Here is an 18,927-nt window from a genome sequence, read left to right on the forward strand (position 1 = left end):
TACCCCTCCAGTGAACAGTCCTCCATCTAATGCCCCTCCTGTGAACAGACTCCCATCTAATATCCCTGCTGTGAAAAGACGCCCATCGAATAGGCTTTCTGTGGACAGACCCTCCTCTAATAATTCTCCTGTGAACAGATCCCCATCGAATCCCCCTCCTGTGAACAGACGCACATCTAATACGCTTCCTGTGAATGGATTCCTATCTAATACACCTCCTGTGAACGGACTCCTCTCTAATATCCATCCTGTGAACAGACCCCCATCTAATACCCCTCCTGTAAACAGACTTCCCTCTAATATCCCTCCTGTTTAGAGAATCCCATCTAATACCCCTGCTGTGAGCAGACCTCCTTCTAATACCCCTCCTGTGAACAGACTTCCATCCAATACCCCTCTTCTGAACAGTCGCCCATCTAATACCCCTCCTGTGAACAGACACCCATCTAATACCCCGCCTGTGAACAGGTTCCCCTCTAATAAACCACCTGTGAACAGACTCCCACCTAATACCCCTCCTGCGAACTGCCTCCCATCCAAAAGCCCTCTTGCAAACAGACCACCTCTGATACACCTCATGTGAACAGACGCACATCTAATACCCCTCCTATGAACAGACCCCCATCTACTTCCCCAACTGTGAACTGACTCCCATCTAATAACACTTCTGCGAACAGGCTCCCATCAAATACCCGCCCTGCGAAGTGACCCACATCTAATAACCTTGCTGTGAATAGAACCCCATCTGATACCCCTCCTGTCAACAGACCTCCTACACTACCCCTCCCGTGAACAACTACCCATCTAATATCACGCCTGTGAACAGACTCCCATCTAATACCCTCCTGTGAACAGACCCCCATCTAATATCCCTCCTGTGAACAGACTCCCATCTAATACCCCTTCTGCGAACAGTCCCCCATCTGATGCCCCTCTTGTGAACTGACTCCCCTCTAATACCCCTCCTGTCAACAGACACCCCTCTAATACCCCGACTCTGAACAGAGCACCTCTACAACCCCTCCTGTGAACTGACTCCCATCTAATACCCCTGCTGTGAACTGGACTCAATCAAATAACCCTCCTGTGAACAGACCCCCATCTGCTACACCTCCTGTGAACAGACTCGCATCTAATACTCCTGCTGTCAACAGACCCCTATCCACAACACCTCCTGTGAAAAGACTCCCATCTAATACCACGCCTGTGAACAGAATCACTTCTAATAACCCTCCTGTGAACAAACTCCCATCTAATACCCCACCTGTGAACAGACCCCCATCTGTTACCCCTCCTGTGAACAGACTCCCCTCTAATACCACTCCTGTGCACAGACACCCCTCTAATACCCCGACTCTTAACAGACCACCGCTGCGAACCCTCCTGTGAACTGACTCCCATCTAATGCCCCTGCTGTGAACAGGCCCCCATCAAATACCCCTCCTGTGAACAGACCCCCATCTGCTACACCTCTGGTGACCAGACTCGCATCTAATACTCCTGCTGTCAACAGACCCCTATCCACAACCCGTCCTGTGAAAAGACTCCCATCTAATACCCCTCCTGTGAACAGACTCCACTCTAATACCCCTCCTGTGAACAGGCTGCCATCTAATACCCCTTCTGCAAACAGTCCCACATCTGATACACCTCCTGTGAACAGACTCCCCTCTAAAAATCCTCCTGTGAACAGACACCCCTCTAATAACCCTCCTGTGAACAGACTCCCCTCTAATACCCCTTCCTGTGAACTGACTCCCCTCTAATAATCCTCCTGTGAACAGACGCCCCTCTAATAACCCTCCTGTGAACAGACTCCCCTCTAATAACCCTCCTGTGAACAGACACCCCTCTAATAACCCTCCTGTGAACAGACTCCCGTCTAATATCCCTTCCTGTGAACAGACTCCCCTCTAATACTCCACCTGTGAACAGACTGCATTCGAAAAACCCTCCTGTGCAATGAATCCCATCTAATACACCTTTTGTGAACAGACTCCCCTCTAATACCCCGCTTGAGATCCGACTCCCATCTAATGCACCTCCTTTGAACTGATCCCCCTCGAATAACCCTCCTGTGAACAGACTGCCATCTAATACAACTCCTGTGAACACACACCCATCTAATACCCCTCCTGCGAACAGAGCCCCATCTAGTAACCCTCCTGTGAACAGACCTCCCTTTAATAAACCTCCTGTGAACAGATTCCCCTCCAATACCACTCCTGTGAACAGAATCCCATCGATTACCCCACTTGTGAATTGACTATCATCTAATACCCCACCTTTGAACTGACTCCCATCTAATAACCCTCCTTTGAACAGACTCCCATCTAATAACCCTCCTTTGAACAAACTCCCATCTAATAAACCTCCTGTGAACAGACTCCCATCCAATACCCCTCCTGCGAACAGAGCCCCATCTAGTAACCCTCCTGTAAACAGACTCCCATTTCATAACCTCCTGTGAACAGACTCCCATCCAATTCTCCTCCTGTGAACAGACTCCCATCTAATAACACTCCTGTGAACAGAAGCCCATCGATTACCCCTCTTGTGAATTGACTTTCATCTAATACCCCGCCTGTGAACTGACTCCCATCTAATAACCCTCCTTTGAACAGAGTCCCATGTAATAACACTCTTTTGAACTGACTCCCATCTAATAACCCTCCTGTGAACAGACTCCCATTTAATACCCCTCCTGTGGACTGACTCCAATCTAATACCCCTCCAGTGAACAGACTCCCATCTAAAAACTATCTTGTGAACAGCCCCATCTAATACTCCTCCTGTGAACAGACTCCCATCTAATACCCCTCCTGTGAACTGACTCCCATCTAATACCCTCCTGAGAACAGACCCCCATCTAATACACCTCCTGTGAACAGACGCGCATTTAATACCCCTTCTGCGAACAGTCCACCATCAGATACCCCTCCTGTGAACAGACTCGCATCCAATACTCCTGCTGTCAACAGACCCCTATCCACAACCCGTCCTGTGAAAAGACTCCCATCTAATACCCCGCCTGTGAACAGAATCACTTCTAATAACCCTCCTGTGAACAGACTCCCATCTAATACCCTCCTGTGAACAGACTCCCCTCTAATACCCCTCCTGTGAATAGACACCCATCTAATACCCCTTCTGCAAACAGTCTCACATCTGATACACCTCCTGTGAACAGACTCCCATCTAATAACCCTCCGTTGAACAGACTGCCATCTAATAAAACTCCTGTGAACAGACTCCCATCCAATGCACCTCCTGCGAACAGACCCCCATCTAGTAACCCTCCTGTGAACAGACCCCCATTTAATACCCCTCCTGTGGAAATACTCCCATCTAAAAACTATCTTGTGAACAGCCCCATCTAATACCCGTCCTGCGAGCAGACCCCCATCTAATACCCCTCCTGTGAACAGACGCGCATTTAATACCCCTCCTGTGAACAGACGCACATCTAATACCCCTCCTGTGACCGGACTCCTCCCTAATACCCGTCCTGTAAACAGTTTCGAATCTAATACCCCTCCTATGAACTGACTCCCATCTAATAACCCTCCTTTGAACAGACTCCCATCTAATACACCTCCTGTGAACAGACTCCCCTCTAATACCACTCCAGTGAAGAGACCCCCATCTAATAACCCTCCTGTGAACAGACTCCCGTCTAATACCCCTTCCTGTGAACAGACTCCCCTCTAATACTCCACCTGTGAACAGACTGCATTCGAAAAACCCTCCTGTGCAATGAATCCCATCTAATACACCTTTTGTGAACAGACTCCCCTCTAATACCCCGCTTGAGATCCGACTCCCATCTAATGCACCTCCTTTGAACTGATCCCCCTCGAATAACCCTCCTGTGAACAGACTGCCATCTAATACAACTCCTGTGAACACACACCCATCTAATACCCCTCCTGCGAACAGAGCCCCATCTAGTAACCCTCCTGTGAACAGACCTCCCTTTAATAAACCTCCTGTGAACAGATTCCCCTCCAATACCACTCCTGTGAACAGAATCCCATCGATTACCCCACTTGTGAATTGACTATCATCTAATACCCCACCTTTGAACTGACTCCCATCTAATAACCCTCCTTTGAACAGACTCCCATCTAATAACCCTCCTTTGAACAAACTCCCATCTAATAAACCTCCTGTGAACAGATTCCCATCCAATACCCCTCCTGCGAACAGAGCCCCATCTAGTAACCCTCCTGTAAACAGACTCCCCTTTAATAAACTCCTGTGAACAGACTCCCATCCAATTCTCCTCCTGTGAACAGACTCCCATCTAATAACACTCCTGTGAACAGAAGCCCATCGATTACCCCTCTTGTGAATTGACTTTCATCTAATACCCCGCCTGTGAACTGACTCCCATCTAATAACCCTCCTTTGAACTGACTCCCATGTAATAACACTCTTTTGAACTGACTCCCATCTAATAACCCTCCTGTGAACAGACTCCCATTTAATACCCCTCCTGTGGACTGACTCCAATCTAATACCCCTCCAGTGAACAGACTCCCATCTAAAAACTATCTTGTGAACAGCCCCATCTGATACTCCTCCTGTGAACAGACTCACATCTAATACCCCTCCTGTGAACTGACTCCCATCTAATACCCTCCTGAGAACAGACCCCCATCTAATACTCCTCCTGTGAACAGACTCCCATCTAATACCCCTCCTGTGAACTGACTCCCATCTAATACCCTCCTGAGAACAGACCCCCATCTAATACACCTCCTGTGAACAGACTCGCATCCAATACTCCTGCTGTCAACAGACCCATATCCACAACCCGTCCTGTGAAAAGACTCCCATGTAATACCCCGCCTGTGAACAGAATCACTTCTAATAACCCTCCTGTGAACAGACTCCCATCTAATACCCCTCCTGTGAACAGACTCCCCTCTAATACCCTTCCTGTGAACAGGCTGCCATCTAATACCCCTCTTGTGCACTGAATCCCATCTAATACCCCTCCTGTGAATAGACACCCATCTAATACCCCTTCTGCAAACAGTCCCACATCTGATACACCTCCTGTGAACTGACTCCCATCTAATAACCCTCCGTTGAACAGTCTGCCATCTGATAAAACTCCTGTGAACAGACTCCCATCCAATGCACCTCCTGCGAACAGACCCCCATCTAGTGACCCTCCTGTGAACAGACCCCCATTTAATACCCCTCCTGTGGAAATACTCCCATCTAAAAACTACCTTCTGAACAGCCCCATCTAATACCCGTCCTGTGAACAGACTCCCATCTAATACCACTCCAGTGAAGAGACCCCCATCTAATAACACTCCTGTGAACAGACTCCCTTCTAATACCCCTCCTGTGAACAGACTCCCATCCAATGCCACTTCTGTGAACAGACTCCCATCGAATACACCTCCTGCGAACAGACCCAAATCTAATAACCTTCCTGTGAACAGACTCCCATCTAATAACCCTGCGGTGGATTGACTCCCATCTACTACCCCTCCTGTGAACAGACTCCCATCTAAAAACCATCTTGTGAACAGCCCCATCTAATACCCCTCCTGCGAACAGATCCCCATATAATACACCTCCTGTGAACAGACCCCCATCTAATACATCTCCTGTGAACAGACTCCCATCTAATACACCTCCTGTGAACAGACTCCCATCTAATGCACCTCCTGCGAACAGATCCCCATCTAGTAACCCTCCTGTGAACAGACCACCATTTAATACCCCTCCTGTGGACTTACTCCCAACTAAAAACAATCTTGTGAACAGCCCCATCTAATACCCGTCCTGCGAACAGACTCCCATCTAGTACCCCGCCTGTGAACTGACTCCCATCTAATACCCTCCTGTGAACAGACCCCCATCTAATACCCCTCCTGTAAACAGACGCGCATTTAATACCCGTCCTGTGAACAGACGCACATCTAATACCCCTCCAGCGAACAGTCCCCCATCTAATGACCCTCCTGTGAACAGACTCCCATCTAATGCACCTCCTGTGAACAGACTCCCATCTAATACCCCTCCAGCGAACAGTCCCCCATCTAATGCCCCTCCTGTGAAAAGACTCCCATCTAATATCCCTGCTGTGAAAAGACGCCCATCGAATAGGCTTTCTGTGCACAGACCCTCCTCTAATAATTATCCTGTGAACAGATCCCCATCGAATACCCCTCCTGTGAACAGACACACATCTAATACCTATCCTGTGAACAGACCCCCATCTAATACCCCTCCTGTAAACAGACTTCCCTCTAATATCCCTCCTGTTTAGAGAATCCCATCTAATACACCTGCTGTGAGCAGACTTCCCTCTAATACCCCTGCTGTGAGCAGACTTCCCTCTAATACCCCTGCTGTGAGCAGACATCCCTCTAATACCCCTCCTGTGAACAGACTTCCAACCAATACCCCTCTTCTGAACAGTCTCCCATCTAAAACCCCTCCTGTGAACAGACCCCCATCTAATACCCCGCCTGTGAACAGGTTCCCCTCTAATAAACCACCTGTGAACAGACTCCCACCTAATACCCCTCCTGCGAACAGGCTCCCATCAAATACCCGTCCTGCGAAGTGACCCCCATCTAATAACCTTACTGTGAATAGGACCCCAACTGATACCCCTCCTGTCAACAGACCCCCAACACTACCCCTCCCGTGAACAACTACTCATCTAATACCCCGCCTGTGAACAGACTCCCTTCTAATACCCCTCCTGTAAACAGATTCCCATCTAATACACATTCTGTGAACAGTTCCCACATCTGATGCCCCTCCTGTGAACAGACTCCCCTCTAATACCCCTCCTGTGAACAGACACCTCTCTAATACCCCGACTCTGAACAGACCACCTCTACAACCCCTCCTGTGAACTGACTCCCATCTAATACCCCGACTCTGAACAGACCACCTCTACAACCCCTCCTGTGAACTGACTCCCATCTAAAACCGTTGCTGTGAACAGGCCCACATCAAATACCCCTCCTGTGAACAGATCCCCATCTGCTACAGCTCCTGCGAACCGACACGCATCTAATACTCCTGCTGTCAACAGACCCCTATCCACTACCCGCCCTGTGAAAAGACTCCCATTTAATACCCCGCCTGTGAACACAATCACTTCTAATAACCCTCCTGTGAACAAACTCCCATCTAATACCCCTCCTGTGAACAGACCCCCATCTAATACCCCTCCTATGAATAGAACCCCATCTCCTAACCCTCCTGTGAACTGACGCCCATCTAATACTCCTGCTGTCAACAGACCCCCATCCACTAGCCGTCCTGTGAACGGATTCCCCTCCAATATCCCGCCTGTGAACAGACTCCCTTCTAATAACTCTCCTGTGAACAGACTCCCCTCTCATACCCCTCCTGTGAACAGACTCCCTTCTAAAACCCCTTCCGCGAACTGTTCCCCATCTGATACCCCTCCTGTGAACAGACTCCCCTCTAATACCCCTCCTGTGAGCAGACACCCCTCTAATACCCCGACTCTGAACAGACCACCTCTACAACCCCTCCTGTGAACTGACTCCCATCGAATACCCCTCCTGTGAACAGACCCCCATCTGCTGCACCTCCTGTGAACACACTCGCATCTAATACTCCTGTGTCAACAGAACCCTATCCACAACCCGACTCTGAACAGACCACCTCCACAACCCCTACTTTGAAGCGACTCCCATCTAATACCCCTGCTGTGAACAGGCCCCCATCGAATACCCCTCCTGTGAACAGACCCCGATCTGCTGCACCTCCTGTGAACACACCCCCATCGAATACCCCTCCTGTGGAAAGACTCCCATCTAATACACCGCCTGTGAACAGAATCACTTCTAATAACCTTCATGTGAACAGACTCCCATGTAATACCTCTCTTGTGAACAGACACCGCTCTAATACCCCTCCTCTGAACAGACTCCCATCTAAAAACTATCTTGTGAACAGCCCCATCTAATACCCCTCCTGCGAACAGACCCCCATCTAATACCCCTCCTGTGAACTGACTCCCATCCAATAACCCTTCTTTGAACAGTTTCCCATCTAATGCCCCTCCTGTGAACAGACTCCCATCTAATACCACTCCTGTGAAGAGACCCCCATCTAATAACCCTGCTGTGAACAGACTCCCATCTAATACACCTCCTGCGAACAGACCTGCATCTAATAACCTTCCTGTGAACAGACTCCCATCTAATACCCCTCCTGTGGATTGAATCCCATCTAATACCCCTCCTGTGAACAGACTCCCATCTAAAAACTATCTTGTGAACAGCCCCATCTAATACCCCTGCTGCGAACAGACGCCCATATAATACACCTCCTGTGAACAGACTCCCATCTAATACATCTCCTGTGAAAAGACTCCCATCTAATACACCTCCTGTGAACAGACTCCCATCTAATACACCTCCTGTGAACAGACTCCCATCTAATACCCCTCCAGTGAACAGTCCTCCATCTAATGCCCCTCCTGTGAACAGACTCCCATCTAATATCCCTGCTGTGAAAAGACGCCCATCGAATAGGCTTTCTGTGGACAGACCCTCCTCTAATAATTCTCCTGTGAACAGATCCCCATCGAATCCCCCTCCTGTGAACAGACGCACATCTAATACGCTTCCTGTGAATGGATTCCTATCTAATACACCTCCTGTGAACGGACTCCTCTCTAATATCCATCCTGTGAACAGACCCCCATCTAATACCCCTCCTGTAAACAGACTTCCCTCTAATATCCCTCCTGTTTAGAGAATCCCATCTAATACCCCTGCTGTGAGCAGACCTCCTTCTAATACCCCTCCTGTGAACAGACTTCCATCCAATACCCCTCTTCTGAACAGTCGCCCATCTAATACCCCTCCTGTGAACAGACACCCATCTAATACCCCGCCTGTGAACAGGTTCCCCTCTAATAAACCACCTGTGAACAGACTCCCACCTAATACCCCTCCTGCGAACTGCCTCCCATCCAAAAGCCCTCTTGCAAACAGACCACCTCTGATACACCTCATGTGAACAGACGCACATCTAATACCCCTCCTATGAACAGACCCCCATCTACTTCCCCAACTGTGAACTGACTCCCATCTAATAACACTTCTGCGAACAGGCTCCCATCAAATACCCGCCCTGCGAAGTGACCCACATCTAATAACCTTGCTGTGAATAGAACCCCATCTGATACCCCTCCTGTCAACAGACCTCCTACACTACCCCTCCCGTGAACAACTACCCATCTAATATCACGCCTGTGAACAGACTCCCATCTAATACCCTCCTGTGAACAGACCCCCATCTAATATCCCTCCTGTGAACAGACTCCCATCTAATACCCCTTCTGCGAACAGTCCCCCATCTGATGCCCCTCTTGTGAACTGACTCCCCTCTAATACCCCTCCTGTCAACAGACACCCCTCTAATACCCCGACTCTGAACAGAGCACCTCTACAACCCCTCCTGTGAACTGACTCCCATCTAATACCCCTGCTGTGAACTGGACTCAATCAAATAACCCTCCTGTGAACAGACCCCCATCTGCTACACCTCCTGTGAACAGACTCGCATCTAATACTCCTGCTGTCAACAGACCCCTATCCACAACACCTCCTGTGAAAAGACTCCCATCTAATACCACGCCTGTGAACAGAATCACTTCTAATAACCCTCCTGTGAACAAACTCCCATCTAATACCCCACCTGTGAACAGACCCCCATCTGTTACCCCTCCTGTGAACAGACTCCCCTCTAATACCACTCCTGTGCACAGACACCCCTCTAATACCCCGACTCTTAACAGACCACCGCTGCGAACCCTCCTGTGAACTGACTCCCATCTAATGCCCCTGCTGTGAACAGGCCCCCATCAAATACCCCTCCTGTGAACAGACCCCCATCTGCTACACCTCTGGTGACCAGACTCGCATCTAATACTCCTGCTGTCAACAGACCCCTATCCACAACCCGTCCTGTGAAAAGACTCCCATCTAATACCCCTCCTGTGAACAGACTCCACTCTAATACCCCTCCTGTGAACAGGCTGCCATCTAATACCCCTCTTGTGCACTGAATCCCATCTAATACCACACTAATACCCCGCCTGTGAACAAACTCCCATCTGATACACCTTCTGCAAACAGTCCCACATCTGATCCAAAAACAAGAAATGCTGGAATCACTCAGCAGGTCTGGCAGCATCTGTGGAAAGAGAAGCAGAGTTAACGTTTCGGGTCAATGACCCTTCTTCGGAATCTGACCCTTCTTCACATCTGATCCACCTCCTGTGAACAGCCTCCCCTCTAATAATCCTCCTGTGAACAGACTCCCCTCTAATAACCCTCCTGTCAACAGAGTCCCCTCTCATACCCCTTTCTGTGAACAGACTCCCCTCTAATACCCCGCTTGTGAACTGGCTCCCATCTAATACCCCTCTTGTGCACTGAATCCCATCTAATACCCCACTTGTGAACAGTCTCTACTCGAATACCCCTCCTGTTAACAGACTCCCATCTAATACCCCTTCTGCAAACAGTCCCACATCTGATCCACCTCCTGTGAATAGACTCCCCTCTATTAATCCTCCTTTGAACGGATCCCCCTCGAATAACCCTCCTGTGAACAGACTCCCATCTAATACTCCTGCTGTCAACAGACCCCTATCCACTAGCCGTCCTGTGAACAGATTCCCCTCCAATATCCCGCCTGTGAACAGACTCCCTTCTAATAACTCTCCTGTGAACAGACTCCCCTCTATTAATCCTCCTTTGAACTGATAACCCTCGAATAACCCTCCTGTGAACAGACTCCCATCTAATATTCCTGCTGTCAACAGACCCCTATCCACAAGCCGCCCTGTGAAAAGACTACCATCTAATACCCCGCCTGTGAACTGAATCACTTCTAATAACCCTCCTGTGAACAAACTTCCATCTAATACCCCTCCTGTGAACAGACCCCCATCTAATACCCCTCCTATGAATAGAACCGCATCTCTTATCCCTCCTGTGAACTGACTCCGATCTAATACTCCTGCTGTCAACAGACCCCCATCCACTAGCCGTCCTGTGAACAGATTCCCCTCCAATATCCCGCCTGTGAACAGACTCCCTTCTAATAACTCTCCTGTGAACAGACTCCCCTCTAATAACCCTCCAGCGAACAGTCCTCCATCTAATGCCCCTCCTGTGAACAGGCTCCCATCTAATATCCCTGCTGTGAAAAGACGCCCATCGAATAGGCTTTCTGTGGACAGACCCTCCTCTGATACCCCTCCTGTGAACAGATCCCCATCGAATACTCCTCCTGTGTACAGACGCACATCTAATACCCTTCCTGTGAATGGATTCCTATCTAATACACCTCCTGTGAACGGACTCCTCTCTAATACCCATCCTGTGAACAGACCCCCATCTAATACCCCTCCTGTAAACAGACTTCCCTCTAATATCCCTCCTGTTTAGAGAATCCCATCTAATACCCCTGCTGTGAGCAGACTTCCCTCGAATACCCCTGCTGTGAGCAGACTTCCCTCTAATACCCCTGCTGTGAGCAGACTTCCCTCTAATACCCCTCTTGTGAACAGACTTCCCTCTAATACCCCACCTGTGAACAGACCCCCCATCTAATATCCCACCTGTGAACAGGTTCCCCTCAAATTAACCACCGGTGAACAGACTCCCACCTAATACCCCTCCTGCGAACTGCCTCCCATCTAAAAGCCCTCTGCGAACAGACCACCTCTGATACCCCTCATGTGAACAGACCCACATCTAATAACCCTCCTGTGAACAGACTCCCTTCTAATACCCCTCCTGTGAACATATTCCCATCTAATACCCCTCCTGTGAAGAGACCCCCATCTAATAATCCTCCTGTGAACAGATTCCCATCTAATACCCCTCCTGTGGACAGACTCCCATCTAATACCCCTCCTGTGAACAGACTCCCATCTGAAAACTATCTTGTGAACTGCCCCATCTAATACCCCTCCTGCGAACAGACCCCCATCTAATACCCCTCCTGTGAACAGACTCCCATCTAATACCCCTCCTGTGAACAGATGCGCATCTAATATCCTTCCTGTGAACGGATTCCTATCTAATACACCTCCTGTGAACGGACTCCTCTCTAATACCCATCCTGTGAACAGACCCCCATCTAATACCCCTCTTGTCAACAGACTTCCCTCTAATATCCCTCCTGTTTAGAGAATCCCATCTAATATCCCTCCTGTGAGCAGACTTCCCTCTAAAATCAATCTTGTGAGCAGATCTCCCTAGAATACCATTGCTGTGAGCAGACTTCCCTCTAATGCCCCCCTGTGAACAGACTTCCCTCTAATACCCCTCTTGTGAACAGTCTCCTATCTAATACCCTCCTGTGAACAGACCCCATCTAATAAACCACCTGTGAACAGACTCCCACCTAATACCCCTCCTGCGAACTGCCTCCCATCTGCTGAACCTCCTGTGAACAGACTCCTTACAGTCTCTAATAACCTTACTGTGAATAGACCCACATCTGATACCCCTCTTGTCAACAGACCCCCAACACTACCCCTCCCGTGAACAACTACCCTCTAATACCCCGCCTGTGAACAGACTCCCATCTAATACCCTCCTGTGAACAGACCCCCATCTAATACCCGTCTTGTGAACGGGCCCCCGTTTAAAAGCCCTCCTGTGAACTGAATCCCATTGAATACCCCTCCTGTGTACAGACCCCTATCGAATACCCCTTCTGCAAACAAACACCCATCGAATACCCCTCCTGTGAGCTGACTCCCATCGAATAAACCTCTTGTGTACGGACTCCCATCTAATACCCCTCATGTGCACTGAATCCCATCTAATACCCCACTTGTGAGCAGACTCCACTCTAATACCCCGCCTGTGGACAGACTCCCATCTAATGCCCCTTCTGCAAACAGTCACCCATCTGAGACACCTCCTGTGAACTGACTCCCCTCTAATAATTCTCCTGTGAACAGACTCCCCTCTAATAACCCTCCTGTGAACAGACTCCCCTCTAATACCCCTTCCTGTGAACGGACTCCCCTCTAATACCCCACCTGTGAACAAACTGCTATCGAATAACCCTCCTGTGCACTGAATCCCATCTAATACACCTTTTGTGAACAGACTCCCCTCTAATACCCCGCCTGTGAACAAAGTGCCATCGAATACCCCTCCTGTGCACTGAATCCCATCTAATACACCTTTTGTGAACAGACTCCCCTCTAATACCCCGCCTGTGAACCGACTCCCATCTAAGACAACTCCTGTGAACAGACTCCCCTTTAATAATCCTCCTGTGAACAGACTCCCATCTAATAACCCTCCTGCGAACAGAGCCCCATCTAATACCCCTCCTGTGCACAGACTCCCATCTAATAACCCTCCTGCGAACAGAGCCCCATCTAATACCCCTCCTGTGAACAGATCCCCCTTTAATAATCCTCCTGTGAACAGACTCCCATCTAATACAACTCCTGTCAACACACACCCATCTAATAACCCTCCTGTGAACAGATCCCCCTTTAATAAACCTCCTGTGAACAGACTCCCATCTAATACCACTCCTGTGAGCAGAATCCCATCGATTACCTCTCTTGTGAATTGACTTTCATCTAATACCTTCCTGTGAACTGACTCCCATCAAATAACCTTCCTTTGAACAGATTCCCATCTAATACCCCTCCTGTGAACAGACTCCCATCTAACACCCCTTCTGCGAACAGACCCCCATCTAATACCCCTCCAGCCAACAGTCAACCATCTAATACCCCTCCTGTGAACAGACTCCCATCTAATATCCCTGCTGTGAACAGATGCCCATCGAATAACCTTTCTGTGAACAGACCCTCCTCTAATACCCCTCCCGTGAATAGACGCGCATCTAATACCCTTCCTGTGAATGGACTACTATCTAATACACCTCCTGTGAACGGACTCCTCTGTAATACCCATCCTGTGAACAGACCCCCCATCTAATACCTCTCCTGTGAACAGACCTCCCTCTAATATCCCTCCTGTTTTGAGAATCCCATCTAATACACCTCCTGTGAGCAGACTTCCCTCTAATACCCCTGCTGTGAGCAGACTTCCCTCTAATACCCCTCCTGTGAACAGACATCCCTCTAATACCCCTCTTGTGAACAGTCTCCCATCTAATACCCCTCCTGTGAACATACCCCTAGCTAATACCCCTCCTGTGTACAGGCTCCCACATAATACCCCTCCTGCGAACTGCCTCCCATCTAAAAGCCCTCTGGTGAACAGACCAGCTCTTATACCCCTCCTATGAACAGACCCCCATCTACTGCCCCACCTGTGAACTAACTCCCACCTAATACCCCTCCTGTGAACTGCCTCCCATCTAAAAGCCCTCTGGTGAACAGACCACCTCTAATACCCCTCCTATGAACAGTCCCCCATCCACTGCCCCAGCTGTAAACAGACTTCCCTCTCATAACCCTGCTGCGAACAGGCTCCCATCAAATACCCCTCCTGCGAAGTGACCCCATCTACTGAACCTCCAGTGAACAGACTCGCATCTAATAACCTTACTATGAGTAAACTCCCCTCTAATACCCCTCCTGTGAACAGACCCCTCTCTAATACCCCTCCTGTGAGCAGACTGCCATCGAATAACGCTCCTGTGCACTGAATCCCATCTAATACCCATCTTGGGAACAGACTCCCCTCTAATACCCCGCCTGTGGACCGACTCCCATCTAATACCCCTTCTGCGAACAGTCCCCCATCTAATACACCTCCTGTGAACACACACCCACCTAATACCCCTCCTGCAAGCAGAACTCAATCTAATACCCCTCCTCTGAACAGACCACCTCTAATACCCCTCCTATGAATAGACCCCCATCTCCAACCCCTCCTGTGAACTGACTCACTTCAAATACCCCTCCTGTAAACTGACTCCCATCTAATACTCCTGCTGTCAACAGACCCCCATCCTCTAACCGTCCTGTGAACAGACTCCCCTCTAATACACCGCCTGTGAACAAACTCCCTTCTAATAACCCTCCTGTCAACAGACTCCCATCTAACACCCCTTCTGCAAACAGTCTCCAATCTGATACACCTCCTGTGAACAGACTCCTCTCTAATAACCCTCCTGTGAACAGACCCCCATCTAATACCCCTCCTATGAGTAGACCCCCATCTCCAACCCCTCCTGTGAACTGACTCCCATCTCCAACCCCTCCTGTAAACTGACTCCCATCAAATACCCCTCCTGTAAACTGACGCCCATCTAATACTCCTGCTGTCAACAGACCCCCATCCTCTACCCGTCCTGTGAACAGACTCCCCTCTAATACACCGCCTGTGAACAAACTCCCTTCTAATAACCCTCCTGTCAACAGACTCCCATCTAATACCCCTTCTGCGAACAGTCTCCAATCTGATATACCTCCTGTGAACAGACTGCTCTCTAATAACCCTCCTGTGAACAGAAAGCCCTCTAAAACGCTCCTCTGAACAGTCCACCTCTAATAACCCTCCTGTGAAGAGACCCCCATCTAATACCCCTCCTGTGAAGAGACCCCCATCTAATACCCCTCCTATGAATAGACCCGCATCTAAAAACCCTCCTGTGAAGAGACCCCCATCTAATACCCCTCCTATGAATAGACCCTCATCTAATAACCCACCTGTGAAGAGACCCCCATCTAATACACCTCCTATGAATAGACCCTCATCTAATAACCCTCCTGTCAACAGACTGCCATCTAATCCTCCTCGTGTGCACTGAATCCCATCAAATACCCCACTTGTGAACAGATTCCCCTCTAATAACCCTCATGTGAACAGAACCCCATCTAATACTCCTGCTGTCAACAGACCCCCATCCACTACCCGTCCTGTGAAAAGACTCCCATCTAATATCCCGCCTGTGTACAGAATCTCTTCCAAAAACCCTCCTGTGAACAGACTCCCCTCTAATAACCCTCCTGTGAACAGACCCCCCTCTAATAAACCTCCCGTGAACAGACTCCCCACTAATGCCCCTTCCTGTGAACACATTCCCCTCTAATACCCCAACTGTGAACAGACTGCCATCGAATACCCCTCGTGTGCACTGAATTCTATCTAATTCCCCTCTTGAGAACAGACTCCCCTCTAATACCCCGCCTGTGAACTGACTCACATCGAATACCCCTTCTCCGAACAGTCCCCCATCTAATACCCCTCCTTTGAACTGACTCCCCTCTAATAACCCTCCTGTGAACGGACTCCTCTCTAATACCCCTCCTGTGAACACACACACATCTAATACCCCTTCTGCGAACAGACCCCCATCTAATACCCCTCCTGTGAACAGACACCCCTCTAATAGCCCTCCTGTGAACAGACATCCCTCTAATACCCTTCCTGTGAACAGACTCCCCTCTAATACCCCTCCTGTGAACAGATTCCCATCTAAAAACTTTCTGTGAATAGATTGCCATCTCATACCCCTCCTCTGAACTGAATCCCGTCGAATAACCCTCCTGTGAACAGACTCCCATCTAATACCCCTCCTGCGAACAAACCCCCATCTAATACCCCTCTTAGAATATAGAACATAGAATATTACAGCACAGTACAGGCCCTTCGGCCCTCGATGTTGCGCCGACCTGTGAAACCATCTGACCTAAACTATTCTATTTTCATCCATATGGCTAGCCATTGACCACTTAAATGCCCTTAAAGTTGGCGAGTCTACTACTGATGCTGGCAGGGCGTTTCACGCCCCTACTACTCTCTGAGTAAAGAAACTACCTCTGACATCTGTCCTATATCTATCACCCCTCAACTTAAAGCAATGTCCCCTCGTGTTTTCCATCACCATCCGAGGAAAAAGACTCTCACTATCCACCCTATCTAACCCTCTGTTTATCTTACATGTCTCTATTAAGTCACCTCTCCTCCTCCTTCTCTCAAACAAAAACAACCTCAAGTCCCTCAGCCTTTCCTCGTAAGACCTTCCCTCCATACCAGGCAACATCCTAGTAAATCTCCTCTGCACCCTTTCCAAAGCTTCCACATCCTTCCTATAATGCGGTGACCAGAACTGCACGCAATACTCCAGGTGCGGCCGCACCAGAGTTTTGTACAGCTGCAGCATGACCTCGTGGCTCCGAAACTCGATCCCCCTACTAATAAAAGCTAACACACCATATGCCTTCTTAACAGCCCTATTAAGCTGGGTGGCAACTTTCAGGGATTTATGTACCTGGACACCAAGATCTCTCTGCTCATCTGCACGACCAAGAATCTTCCCATTAGCCCAGTACTCTGCATTCCTGTTACCCCTTCCAAAATGAATCACCTCACACTTTTCCGCATTAAACTCCATTTGCCATCTCTCAGCCCAGCTCTGCAGCCTATCTATGTCCCTCTGTAACCTACAACATCCTTCGGCACTATCCACAACTCCACCGACCTTCGTGTCATCCGCAAATTTACTAACCCACCCTTCTACAGCCTCATCCAAGTCATGTATAAAAATGACAAACAGCAGTGGCCCCAAAACAGATCCTTGCGGTACACCACTAGTAACTAAACTCCAGGATGAAGATTTGCCATCAACCACCACCCTCTGTCTTCATTCAGCTAGCCAATTTCTGATCCAAAGCACTAAATCACCTTCAATCCCATACTTCAGTATTTTCTGCAATAGCCTACCGCGGGGAACCTTATCAAACGCCTTACTGAAATCCATATACACCACATGCACGGCTTTACCCTCATCCACCTGTTTGATCACCTTCTCGAAAAACTCAATAAGGTTTGTGAGGCACGACCTATCCTTCACAAAACCGTGCAGACTATCTCTAATGAACTTATTCTTTTCAAGATGATTTTAAATCCTATCTCTTATAACCTTTTCCAACATTTTACCCACAACAGAAGTAAGGCTCACAGGTCTATAATTACTAGGGCTGTCTCTACTCCCCTTCTTGAACAAGGGGACAACATTTGCTATCCTCCAGTCTTCCGGCACTATTCCTGTCGACAACGACGACATAAATATCAAGGACAAAGGCTCTGCAATCTCCTCCCTAGCTTCCCAGAGAATCCTAGGATAAATCCCATCTGGCCCAGGGGACTTATCTATTTTCACACTTTACAAAATTGCTAACACCTCCTCCTTGTGAACCTCAATCCCATCTAGTCTAGTAGTCTGTACCTCAGTATTCTCCTCGACAACATTTTCTTTCTCTACTGTACATAGTGACGAAAAATATTCATTTAACGCTTCCCCTATCTCCTCTGATACCACTCACAACTTCCCACTACTATCCTTGATTGGCCCTAATCTAACTCTTGTCATTCATTTATTCCTGATATACCTATAGAAAGCCTTAGGGTTTTCCTTGATCCTATCCGCCAATGACTTCTCGTGTCCTCTCCTTGCTCTTCTTAGCTCTCCCTTTAGATCCTTCCTGGCTAGCTTGTAACTCTCAAGTGCCCTAACTGAGCCTTCACGTCTCATCCTAACATAAGCCGCCTTCTTCCTCTTGACAAGCGCTTCAACTTCTTTAGTAAACCATGGCTCCCTCGCTCGACAACTTCCTCCCTGCCTGACAGGTACATACTTATCAAGGACAAGCAGTAGCTGCTCCCTGAATAAGCTCCACATTTCGATTGTGCCCATCCCCTGCAGTTTCCTTCCCCATCCTACGCATCTTGCCTAATCGCATCATAATTTCCTTTCCCCCAGCTATAATTCTTGCCCTGCCCATCGCTAAGGTAAACCTAACCGAATTGTGATCACTATCACCAAAGTGCTCACCTACATCTAAAGCTAACACCTGGCCGGGTTCATTACCCAGTACCAAATCCAATGTGGCATCGCCCCTGGTTGGCCTGTCTGCATACTGTGTCAGAAAACCCT

Source organism: Heterodontus francisci, chromosome 21 (assembly GCF_036365525.1).
Source record: "Heterodontus francisci isolate sHetFra1 chromosome 21, sHetFra1.hap1, whole genome shotgun sequence".
Lineage (NCBI taxonomy): Eukaryota > Metazoa > Chordata > Chondrichthyes > Heterodontiformes > Heterodontidae > Heterodontus > Heterodontus francisci.